General features: G+C 41.3%; 1 non-coding gene across 1 annotated transcript; it reads right to left on the reverse strand.

The window, feature by feature from the left end:
* Positions 1 to 7,476: 7,476 nt before the first annotated feature.
* On the reverse strand, positions 7,477 to 7,550 carry Trnas-cga (transfer RNA serine (anticodon CGA)). Its single transcript has one exon. It is a non-coding gene; the product is annotated as a tRNA-Ser (tRNA).
* Positions 7,551 to 12,254: the final 4,704 nt, after the last annotated feature.

The raw sequence follows: 12,254 nt of genomic DNA on the forward strand, positions 1-12,254 counted from the left end.
AATACGGTTTAGACAGAACAGAATGCCTTGTTTAATTTCGGAACGTATCTTTAAAATGGTTACTTTTTGAGTAGACACATTCCGAACAGTTTTCCCTTAATACCTGTAATCAGAGTAGGCCTACGATATTGGCTTTTATGTTTCCCCCTTGAAAATGTAGTTGTTGTGTAAGACGTGTATCTGTCTCCAGAGCCGTGACCTTGCGCCCTTGGCAGAACTGGTATTTCTGCAGCCTCCCCCCCCCCCCCCCCCCCCCACACCCCGGAAACTACCGTTCCGCAAGCTGCAATTTTTATAGACAGTTTTTTTTTTAATTTGTAAGGTAAGATGTAACTAAAATGCGGCATTGTTGAGTAATATTACTTAAATGAGCTAGATAGTCGATAGATATTGCACACATTAAATTAAATGTACAATTGTATAAATAAATTACAAATTGTATAAACATTCCACAAAATTGAAAATAAAACAAAATCTACGACATAGTGTTTACGACAGCAGCTGTATACTGATTTTAGTACGATGTACAATTAAGAACAGATTTTATTTGGTTCTTATAAATTATTATCGTGGATTAATTATACATTGGAAATAAAAAAAGCGCTATAATTAACCCGATATTCCATGGTGTTCCCATTTGGCAACAAACCATAAATTTACGTACAATTGTAGCGAAACCACTCGTATATGCGTGATGTCACCTCGTAACACACACAGTCCGACTGCATCAAGCTAACCTGTGTTTAGCCGGCCGAAGTGGCCGTGCGGTTAAAGGCGCTGCAGTCTGGAACCGCAAGACCGCTACGGTCGCAGGTTCGAATCCTGCCTCGGGCATGGATGTTTGTGATGTCCTTAGGTTAGTTAGGTTTAACTAGTTCTAGGGGACTAATGACCTCAGCAGTTGAGTCCCATAGTGCTCAGAGCCATTTGAACCATTTAACCTGTGTTTAGCTTCATTGTGTTGGCAGAAACAGTTCAAAATCAATCATCTCTGCTGCAGGTCGAGTGTGTGTAAAGATACACGAAAGCATCTGAAAGAGAGAATTATTTTTGCCACTTTGATTTTTAAGGTATGCAAAATGATGCTTGATGATAACAAAGATTATGCTTCTATGTCACTGTAACTGTAGTTAATCAATATTTTCAAATTGTTTCATTTGGGAACAAACCTAAAATATAGATTAAATCAAAATTTATATGTTCAACGTGTTACATAGTATTTTGTGTGTCAGACCTTGCCTCAGGACAATTTTTTTTCCCCACTGAAAATCTTGTACAGTACTAAAATACAGCCATGCAATAGAGGGTTAAGACTTGATAAAAGGTTCCTTTCCCAGAACTTTGTTTTTGTCTTCATTTTGCTTTCCATTTCCTTGCTTGAGCGAAGCAAACTTAATTATTACTTGATGTAAGTCAATTTTAGCAGCTGTGTCATGTTCTAACAAGACAACTGAAATGAATAGTCTGCTTCGCCTGTAAGCCTACCGAACATCAAGTACGTAGTTTTTTATTATCTTTAATTGGCTGAAACTGTGTTGACGAGATGCTGCAGTCACTTTATAACCCATACTTTAAAAAAAAAAAAACTTCTAAATTCCCATATGGAAGGCTGTGTATGTGCTCTAGATCAGCTCTTTCTGCTGGAATCTGGATGCCGCTGTTTCGTTAACTACCTCAGCTGCATTGACATTTCTGCTACGGTCTGTATTTGGCACCAAAATTTGCTGCATATTTTTCAAAATAAGATGCAGAGCTCTCGTTTAAATGGTGTGTTATGCGTGAGATCTGTTTCCCAGTTCACTTGTTATTTTATTAAATACTTTGAGGCACTGTAGCGTAAATAGTTTCACTCCAGTCCTCATTTGTCAGAAATCGGAAAAGCCTTCGGTCAAACAGCATAATTAGCTCAGCTACCGCGAGCCAACCTCCAAGAGTCTACAATACCGTAGTAAAGCAGTAGCAAAAACTCCATTGTTGAACACGAGTGGTGGCACCGATATCGGTGGATTCTGCCAACGACCGACACGGCCGATCGTCTCAAATCAGAACGTCACTACGTGCGCGGTCACACTGTAGCCCATCTCGTCGTCCGTACGTTCAGACTTCGAACGACAATCGGTGAAACTGAAACCAGTTCGTTTTCTTTGGTCAAATTGGCCGACGTTCTCGTACATGGAATATGGAATGTGAGCAGTTAAGTCCAAGAAAGAGCGAGTTTGAGTGGCATCCTGAGGATTAAAAAATATCATAATCGGGCTTTAGTTCGGAATCTATGGACCGAAATCACAGGTTTATAGGAAAACACAGGCAGGCGAAATCTTTATCGGAAATTTCAGGCGTAAATTATAGCCTAAAAAAACAATTTTTTCAAGTGACGGGGGAGGCTTGTAGTTACTGTAGTGGATCTTTCTGGGTTGTTGTAGATGGGTGCTTTGTTTGTTTACAACATGCTCCATTACTCAATACTGGTATGTATGTATTTGTGTGTGTGTTGTTTTATTATTATTATTATTATTATTATTATTATTATGAGAGAAGGGAGAGTGTGCCGGCACATAGCTTTCTCCTCGCGACTAGCAAGCACTAAGAGAGCTGCCAAGCTTAACGTCTCCATCCGACGGACGGATCACCGTCAACAATACCACATGCCCTCATTTCATGATTAGATTAGATTAGTACTTGTTCGATAGATCATGAATACGACATTTCGTAATGATGTGGAACGTGTCAGGTTAATAAAAGTTGTCTATACAAGATATTACATTACACAAATTACCCACTAACTATATCCAAAAATTCATCTAATGACTTGAAGGAGTTGGCATTAAGAAATTCTTTTAATTTCCTTTTGAATGCTGCATGGCTATCTGTCAGACTTTTGATGCTATTAGGTAAGTGACCAGACCTTTGTGGCAGCATAATTTACCCCCTTCTGAGCCAAAGTTAGATTTAACCGCCCGCATCTCGTGGTCTTGCGGTAGCGTTCTTGCTTCCCACGCCCGGGTTCCCGGGTTCGATTCCCGGCGGGGTCAGGGATTTTCTCTGCCTCGTGATGGCTGGGTGTTGTGTGCTGTCCTTAGGTTAGTTAGGTTTAAGTAGTTCTAAGTTCTAGGGGACTTTTGACCACAGCAGTTGAGTCCCATAGTGCTCAGAGCCATTTGAACCATTTTTTAGATTTAACCTTGAGTAGTGAAGATCATCCTTTCTGCTAGTGTTGTAGCCATGTACACTGCTATTACTTTTGAATTCGTTCGGATTGTTAATAGCAAATTTCATAAGTGAATATATAAATTGTGAGGCTACAGTGAAGATCACTAGCTCTTTAAATAAGTGTCTGCAGGATGATCCTGGATGAGCTCCAGCAATTATTCTGATTACACGCTTTTCTGCAATGAACACTCTTTTACTCAATGATGAGTTACCCCAGAATATGATGCCATACGAAAGCAGCGAATGAAAATAGGCGTTGCAGGCTAATTTACTGAGATGTATATCGCCAAAATTTGCAATGACCCTAATAGCATAAGTAGCTGAACTCAAACGTTTCAGCAGATCTTCTGTGTGTCTTTTCCAGTTCAATCCCTCATCAATGCATACACCTAGAAATTTTGAATATTCTACCTTGGCTACCGATTTCTGATCGAAGTCTATTCATTCATTCATTCATTTCATTGTTGCCCTTATGGACAGTATTTGAACTCGAAAATCACATGATGACACAATTTTCACTTCTTTCCTCTCTTCCTCTTCTCTTCCCAAAATCTCTTCATCCTTTGGCTGTGCTCCTGTTTCCTTTGCTCTGTCCATAATGTCCTGTCTTCTTTCTCTCCTTTACAATAAATTTTGCACTCCTAACTTTGTTTCTGAAGTATTTCCTGTCTCCTATCATTTGCCTGTTGATCCCTATCTGCCTTAAGTCTTCGTCTATTTCATGATACCAATTTGTTTTCTTGCTTGAGCTGTTTACTACATCAAAAATTTTCTTTGTAAGTCGGTTGTTGTCCATTCTCTGTATGTGCCCATAGAAAGTTAATCTGCGTTTTCTGATCGCGTCTGTTAGTCTGTCAGTGTGCTGGTACAGCTCTTTGGTAGGTCGCTTCATCCATATGCCATCTCTGTGAATTGGTCCAAATATTTTTCTGAGAATTTTGCGTTCTATTTTTTCTGTGTCTATGATGCCTGATGCTCCAATTGTGGTTGTTTCTGACGCGTACAATGCTTCTGGTAATACAACTGTTTTGTAGTGCCTAAGTTTGGCCTGCCTCGATATGCTTTTCTTATTATAATGTGACCATGTGAGTTTGTATGCCTTCTGGAGTTTCTTCGTTCGTTCCATGTCAGCCGCCTTGTTTGATCCTCCCATTTGTATGTACTCCCCTAAATGGTTCAAATGGCTCTGAGCACTATAGGACTTAACATCTATGGTCATCAGTCCCCTAGAACTTAGAACTACTTAAACCTAACTAACCTAAGGACATCACACAACACCCAGTCATCACGAGGCAGAGAAAATCCCTGACCCCGCCGGGAATCGAACCCGGGAACCCGGGCGTGGGAAGCGAGAACGCTACCGCACGACCACGAGCTGCGGACACTCCCCTAAATACTTAAATTTTTCGACTCTTTCTACGGATCCATATACAGTATGCATGGTGTGTACATTGTTGGTCTGTCGTTCCATATATTGTGTCTTCTCGTAAGATACCTGCAGACCTGTTTTGGCAGCTATTTCATGCAAGCATTCCAGTGCTTCCTTTGCCTCCTGTGTATTATTGCTGAGTATGGCTATATCATCTGCAAATCCCAGACATTTTATGATTGTTTTGGTTTCACGTGTTCTTCCCAGCTGTATTCCTTTAACTTGTTCCTCCCACTGCTTGATAATTTTGTCTAACACCATGTTGAACAGGATTGGTGAGAGCCCGTCTCCTTGTCGGACACCTGTGTGTATGTGGAAGGGTTCCGAAATTTCTCCCATGAACTTAATCTTGGAGGTAGTGTCTGTAAGCGTCTGTTGTATAAGTGTCCTGGTTTTTCTGTCGATACCATATTCTTCCAGTACGTCAAAGAGTGTCTGTCTGTCTATGGAATCATATGCTTTTTTAAAGTCCACAAAGGTAACTACAGTGTTTCTTGCCTGTCTGACTTTCAAAAGTGTTCTCAAGTTCCAGATCTGTTCGATGCATGATCTCCCTTTTCTGAAGCCCGCCTGGTATTCCCCAATTTGCAGATCTGCTTGTGGTTCTAGTCTGTTTAATAGTACCTTAGAGAAAATTTTGTATGTAACTGGTACTAGCGAAATGCCTCTGTAATTGTTTGGATCTGACTTATCACCCTTTTTATGTAACGGATGGATCAATGCACATTTCCATTCCTCTGGCACTTTCTCTGTGATCCAAATTTCGGAGATAATCTTATGGATTTTTTTGGTGATGTTTTCATCTTGGAGTTTCCAGATCTCGGCGATAATACCATCTTCTCCGGCAGCTATGTTATTTTTCATTTGTTTTATGATTTCCTCCATCTCTTCTATTGTGGGTGGATCAGAATCGGCATTAGATGTGGTTTTTTGGAATGTTAATTTTCCTGTAGGTTTTTTGCAATTAAGAAGTTTATCAAAGTAATGTTTGAGAATTTTACAGTTTTCTTTTGTGTTTGTTTCCAGGGATCCATCTGTTCTTCGGAAGCAGAGGCTAGTGGGTTGATAGCCCTTAATATTTTCTTTGAAAGTTCTGTAAAAATTTCTTGTGTTATTTCTTTTGAAATCTTCCTCAATTTCTTTTAGTCTGTTATTGTCATATGCTCGTTTTTCCCTTCTGATTTCCTTCGATGCTAGTTTCTGAACTTCGTGAAATTCTTTCCATGTTTCTGAATTTCTGTAGCTACTGAACTTGTCCCATGCTTGCTTTCTTCTCTCAATGGCTTCATCACAATTTGCGTTCCACCACCTATGTTTGCGTTTTCTAGGTGGTTGTCCCCAGCACATAGTCTTCTGAACTGCCTTCGCCAGATCTGTCCATGTGTCTATTGAATGCCTATTAATTTCTTCAACGATTTTATCCCTGTTTATCTTCAAGTATTCCGGATCAGGTTTGACTATTTTGTTTTGCGCTGTCTGTTTCAGTCTTGGGATTGGCCTAATCTTAACTTGTAGCAAATAATGATCAGACTCGAAGACTCCTTTACGTGTTCTGACATTTAGAATTCCCCGCGAATTTTTCTTGGATATGGCCACATGATCAATCTGAAATTCTCCCCACACTGTGTTAGGTGCTTTCCATGTTGTAAGTTTTCGTCTTGGTTTTTGAAATTGTGTTGACACGATTTTGAGGTTAAAGTTTTGACAATATTTTATGAGGTGTTCCCCATTTCTGTTCGTGCGAATATGTGCTGAGTATGGGCCTGTTATTTCTCTGAATTTTCTCTCCTTACCAAGCTGCGCATTGAAATCACCCATTAAAATTTTCACATGTCTTTCTGGTACGTTGTTAGTTACTTCCTCCATGTCTTCCCAGAAGTCTTCAATTTCTTGTGGCTTCTTTCTGTTATGGTCATTTGTAGGTGCATGTGCGTTGATAATTGTGTATGCTTTATTACCTGATTTGAAGGACAGTGTCGAGATACGTTCTGATATTGAATTGAAGTCTATGATGTTATCCATGACTGATTTGTGTACTGCAAACCCTGTACCAAACAATAATGGTGTTCCTCTTCTGACCGCAGGTTTACCTTTGTAAATCCTGTAATGTTCTGTGTCGAAATGGTTTTTATCTACGAAGCGCGTCTCTTTAATGGCAAGAATTTTGATGTGAAATTTATCTAGCATGTCTGTCAGTTGTTTTAGTTTTCCAAGTTTGAACAGAGTGTTTGCATTGAGAGTGCCAAGGTAGTGCTTGCGAAGAGGTTTTGAGAAGCTCCGACTCTTCTCCTCATGATGTTCCTGGTCCCCCAGAATCCGATGACCAGGAAAGTCCAGTCCGTTGACTGGGGCCTGGGGTAGCGGATTTCTTTCCATTTGTTCCATCATGATTACTTCAAGTTGAAGTTGGTTGTGGTGACCTTTAACAAGATCACGGTAATTGCAGACTTGATTGTTGAGATCAAGCCATATTTCACTGCCGCACCAACTAGGTAAACAGACGCAGACCACTAGTCGCTGGATACCAGAACAGACACTAATGGATTTCTTGATGTTGTGTGTTTGGTCCGCGAGAGCTATTTTATTTCGCTCAAGTCCGCCGGCAAGCCGGTGAGGACCCCCCTATCCGCCACCTGGGACGCGCCACGTCGGAGTATCACCTCTCCGCCTGCTACGACACCGTAGTAGGTTCGTGGTGATCGAAGTCTATATTTATTAATGGTGTCATTCCATTTACTGTGTGGAACTGTATGTACTGTGTTTAGTCAAAGTTTAATGAGAGCCCATTTGCAGAGAACCACTTAATGATTTGAAACTTCCTGGCAGATTAAAACTGTGTCCCGGACCGAGACTCGAACTCGGGACCTTTGCCTTTCGCGGGCAAGTGCTCTACCAACTGAGCTACCCAAGAACGACTAACGCCCCGTCCTCACAGCTGTACTTCTACCAGTACCTCGTCTCCTACCTTCCAAACTTTACAGAAGCTCTCCTGCGAACCTTGCAGAACTAACACTCCTGAAAGAAAGGATATGCGGAGACATGGCTTAGCCACGGCCTGGGGGATGTTTCCAGAATGAGATTTTCACTCTGCCAGGAAGTTTCATATCAGCGCACACTCCGCTGCAGAGTAAAAATCTCATTCTTCTTCACTTAATGATTTTCTGAAAAAAATCGTTTACAATTTCACCTGTTAATTCTTGTCTGTTGGGTGTGATAGCTATACTTGTTATCATCGGCAAAAAGTACCAGCTTTGCATCTTCGTGAATATAGAATGGAAAGTCATTAATATACAGGGTGAGTCACCTAACGTTACCGCTGGATATATTTCGTAAACCACATTAAATACTGACGAACCGATTCCACAGACCGAACGTGAAGAGGGGGGCTAGTGTAATTGTTTAATACAAACCATACAAAAATGCACGGAAGTATGTTTTTTAACACAAACCTACGTTTTTTTAAATGGAACCACGTTAGTTTTGTTAGCACATCCGAACATATAAACAAATTCGTAATCAGTGCCGTTTGTTGCATTGTAAAATGTTAATTACATCAGGAGATATTGTAACCTAAATTTGACGCTTGAAACCTCCGACATTCAGTTGCGTGTTGTAACAAACACGGGCCACGGGCGTTTCATAGGACGTGGAGGACGCATAAATTGGCCAGCCCGTTCTCCTGATCTTACACCTCTGGACTTCTTTCTGTGGGGTACGTTAGAGGAGAATGTGTACCGTGATGTGCCTACAACCCCAGAGGATATGAAACAACGTATTGTGGCAGCCTGCGGCGACATTACACCAGATGTACTGCGGCATGTACGACATTCATTACGCCAGAGATTGCAATTGTGTGAAGCAAATGATGGCCACCACATTGAACATCTATTGGCCTGACATGTCGGAACACACTGTATTCCACTCCGTAATTGAAAACGGAAACCACGTGTGTACGTGTACCTCACCCCTCATGGTAATGTACATGTGCGTCAGTGAAAAAGACCAATAAAAAGGTGTTACCATGTGGACGTAATGTGCTGTTCCAGTCTCTTCTGTTCCTAAGGTCCATCACCGTTCCCTTTGGATCCCTACGTAATTCGGTGCTCTGCGATACACACGATCGAACAGCGGAGGAGTGGTACTCAGGCGTCAACTTTAGGTTACAATATCTCCGGATGTAATTAACATTTTACAATGCAACAAACGGCACTGATTACGAATTTGTTTATATGTTCAGATGTGCTAACAAAACTAACGGGGTTCCATTAAAAAAAACGTAGGTTGTGTTAAAAAAACATACTCCGTGCATTCTTTTTTATGGTTTGTATTAACTAATTACACTAGCCCCTCTCCTCACGTTCGGTCTGTGGAATCGATTCGTCAGTATTTGATGTGGTTTACGAAATATATCCAGCGGTAATGTTAGGTGACTCACCCTGTATATTAAGAGTAGTAGAGGACTCACGACCGAACGTTGTGGCACCCCATTCTTGATTGTTCCCCAGTTTGAGAAATCTTCAGTTTTTTGCATATTATGTGAACTGCTTATTTCAACTTTCTGCACTCTTCCAGTTGGGTATGCTTTAAACCATTTGAGCGCTGTCCCATGCATACCACAGTACTTGAGCTTATCTAGAAGTATGAAACACTGCGGATAAGTCTGGTGTTTAAACCAGGACATTGGCGCAAAGTCTGGTGATCAGGAACTCCACGCTACTATCACTCCTCCCCTTGCCGGCTGTAGGTGGGTATTAGGTGTCTACAAATTGGTATTACTGCTTGTTGTTGTTGTGGTCTTCAGTCCTGAGACTGGTTTGATGCAGCTCTCCATGCAACTCTATCCTGTGCAAGCTTCTTCATCTCCCAGTACCTACTGCAACCTACATCCTTCTGAATCTGCTTGGTGTCTTCATCTCTTGGTCTCACTCTACGATTTTTACCCTCCACGCTGCCCTCCAATACTAAATTGGTGATCCCTTGATGCCTCAGAACATGTCCTACCAACCGATCCCTTCTTCTAGTGATGTTGTACCACAAACACCTCTTCTCCCCAGTTCTATTCAATACCTCCTCCTCATTAGTTATGATGATCTACCCATCTAATCTTCAGCATTCTTCTGTAGCTTATTGGCGTTATTATGCCAGTTATTGGCGTTATTTAGCCAGTAGGGTGGTCGTGTGACTAGGGCCTCCCGTCGGGTAGAACGATCGCCGGGTGCAAGTCTTTCGATTTGACGCCACTTCGGCGACTTGCGCATCAATGGGGATGAAACGTAGGGTGGTGATTCCGTGACTTGAAGTGGTTTTCAAATGTGGTGTATGTGTTACCACTTTCTAGCGCTTTACGTTTTCAGAGTATTTTTCTCTAAACTTAAGGGGAGGTTTACTATCTTTGGCCCGAAAAAAGCACGTTCTTTGAGAATTTTTTTCTCGGGATGTGTTATAGATATCAGGGTCAAATTTGGTCAAAATGTTTATTGATATTTCCTCTACAAACTGGAATTTTTTCGACCGGAAATGTCGAAGAGCAAAGGCGGAAGTGCCGTCGGAGTGAAACAAAATTTCGATGTAGACCTCTACGCGCTGTATGTCACAGATCAGTCGGCTCGTCTGAAATCAAAACTGAGTTGACGTCAGCGAAGTATGTAAGATTCTTTAGGAGTTGTACCTCGCCTAAGTTATTTGGACCGTAGGAAACAAAATGGCGGCCATTTAAAAAAATAGGGTTTTTTCATCGATTTTTCGACTTCGTCGGCCAAGTAAAAATATTTATAGTTGATGGATCGGAATAAAAGTGGTACAACTCCTAGGCAATTTAGTTAGCTTCGTCGGAAACAAAGAATCATGCCAATCGGTTCAGTAGATTTGAAGTTGCCATACCGCGCGATTAAAAAAAAAAAAAAAAAAAAAAAAAAAAAAAAAAAAAAAACATGATTTCGAGAAAAACGCGTTTGAAGGGTTGACTACATATAAATGCAATATTATGCAACGTACGTTCAATCTGCTATTCTGGGTCCATAAACTAGTCCTTCCTCTTCCTCATAGAGGGCGTTCTGCTCGATCTGGGCCATCCTGCGCTGCTCCAGAGCCGCCAACGGCCGGTGACAAGCGGTTTTCGGTCGCTTGAATCCGGTGGTCGTCCGAATGCTTGGCGACCTGCGTCGTATAGAGTCCCAGGGTGACGTCCATCGTTGTCATTGTCTTCAGAATTGGTGAATACCTTTCGTTGAAGCTGCTCACTGCCAGGAAAGTCGCAGTCTCCACAGTCTTCGCACCAGAATGCAAATGCTTGGGGGCTAACTTCCAAACACACGCGTTCAAACTTTCAATTGAATTTTGTGTGTTTCCTCCCGCACCGGTACAATAACTCGTCCTCCGAAAGAAAAAAACTGGTGCGTGAAAAAGGCCGATTTCAGGCAGGTGCATATTTTTGTTCAACCGCGAATAACGAACATTTCCGTTCGGTATTCGGAAAAACCGTTTCAAGGGTGGATTCTAAACACTTTTATGGATCCAAAAATTCAATTTTAAAAAAATCGATTTTTTGAACCAAAAGATAATAAACCTCCCCTTAATGCTTGTCTTTCACATGTATGCTGAGTGACGTACGTTGAAGTTTAATTGACGAATGTCTGCACAACTTCAAATAAATATATCAAAACACAGTGTTTTTAATTTTACTTTTCGTAGTCACCACGAATTATCTTGAGCATATAACAGAACGTTTGTCTCTTTTTGGTAGCCAAAGCACTCGTCCCCAGTCACAGAGACTTCGTGGTATCCATCCCATCCCAAGTTAAAATCTAACCTACTTCAGACACAATAAAATGGAACGAAGCTCCATGGCCCGACGGAATCCCTATTAGATTCTATACTAAACCTTCGGCTGAGTTAGCCCCTCTTCTAACTATAGTCCATCGTAGATCTCTCGAACAAAAAGCCGTGTCCGGTAGTTGGAAGAAAGAACAGGTAACACCTTTCTACAAGAAGGGTAGTAGAAGTTATCCACAAAATCATCGTCCAATATCTTTGACATCGATTTGTTGTAGAATCTTAGAACATATTCTGAGCTCAAACATAATGAGGTATCTTGAACAGAATGACCTCCACCATGCCAACCGTTGTGGATTCCGAAAACATCGACCATGTGAAACTCAACTCGCACTTTTCTCACATGACATACTGAAAACTTTGGATGAAGTTACTCAGGTAGATGCAGTATTTCTTGATTTACGAAAGGCATTTGAATCAGTACCTCACCTACGCTTATTGTCAAAAGTTGGATCATATGGGGTATCAAGTGAAATTTGAGACTGGACTAAGGACTTTTTGGCAGAGAGGACACAGCATGATATCTTGGGACGTGGAGTCCAGAAGTAACTTCGGGTGCGCCCCAGGGAAGTGTGTTGGGACCCTTGCTGCACATGCTGTGTATTAACGACATTGCGGAAATATTAATAGTAACCTCAGACTTTTTACACGTGATGCAGTTATCTGTAATGAAATACTGTCAGGAAGAAGCTACATAACTATCCAGTCAGATCTTGATACGATTTCAAAGTGGTGCAAAAATTGGCGATTTGCTTTATATGTTCGGAAATGTAAAATTCTGCAC

This window comes from Schistocerca nitens, chromosome 4 (genome assembly GCF_023898315.1).
Source record: "Schistocerca nitens isolate TAMUIC-IGC-003100 chromosome 4, iqSchNite1.1, whole genome shotgun sequence".
Classification (NCBI taxonomy): Eukaryota; Metazoa; Arthropoda; class Insecta; order Orthoptera; family Acrididae; genus Schistocerca; species Schistocerca nitens.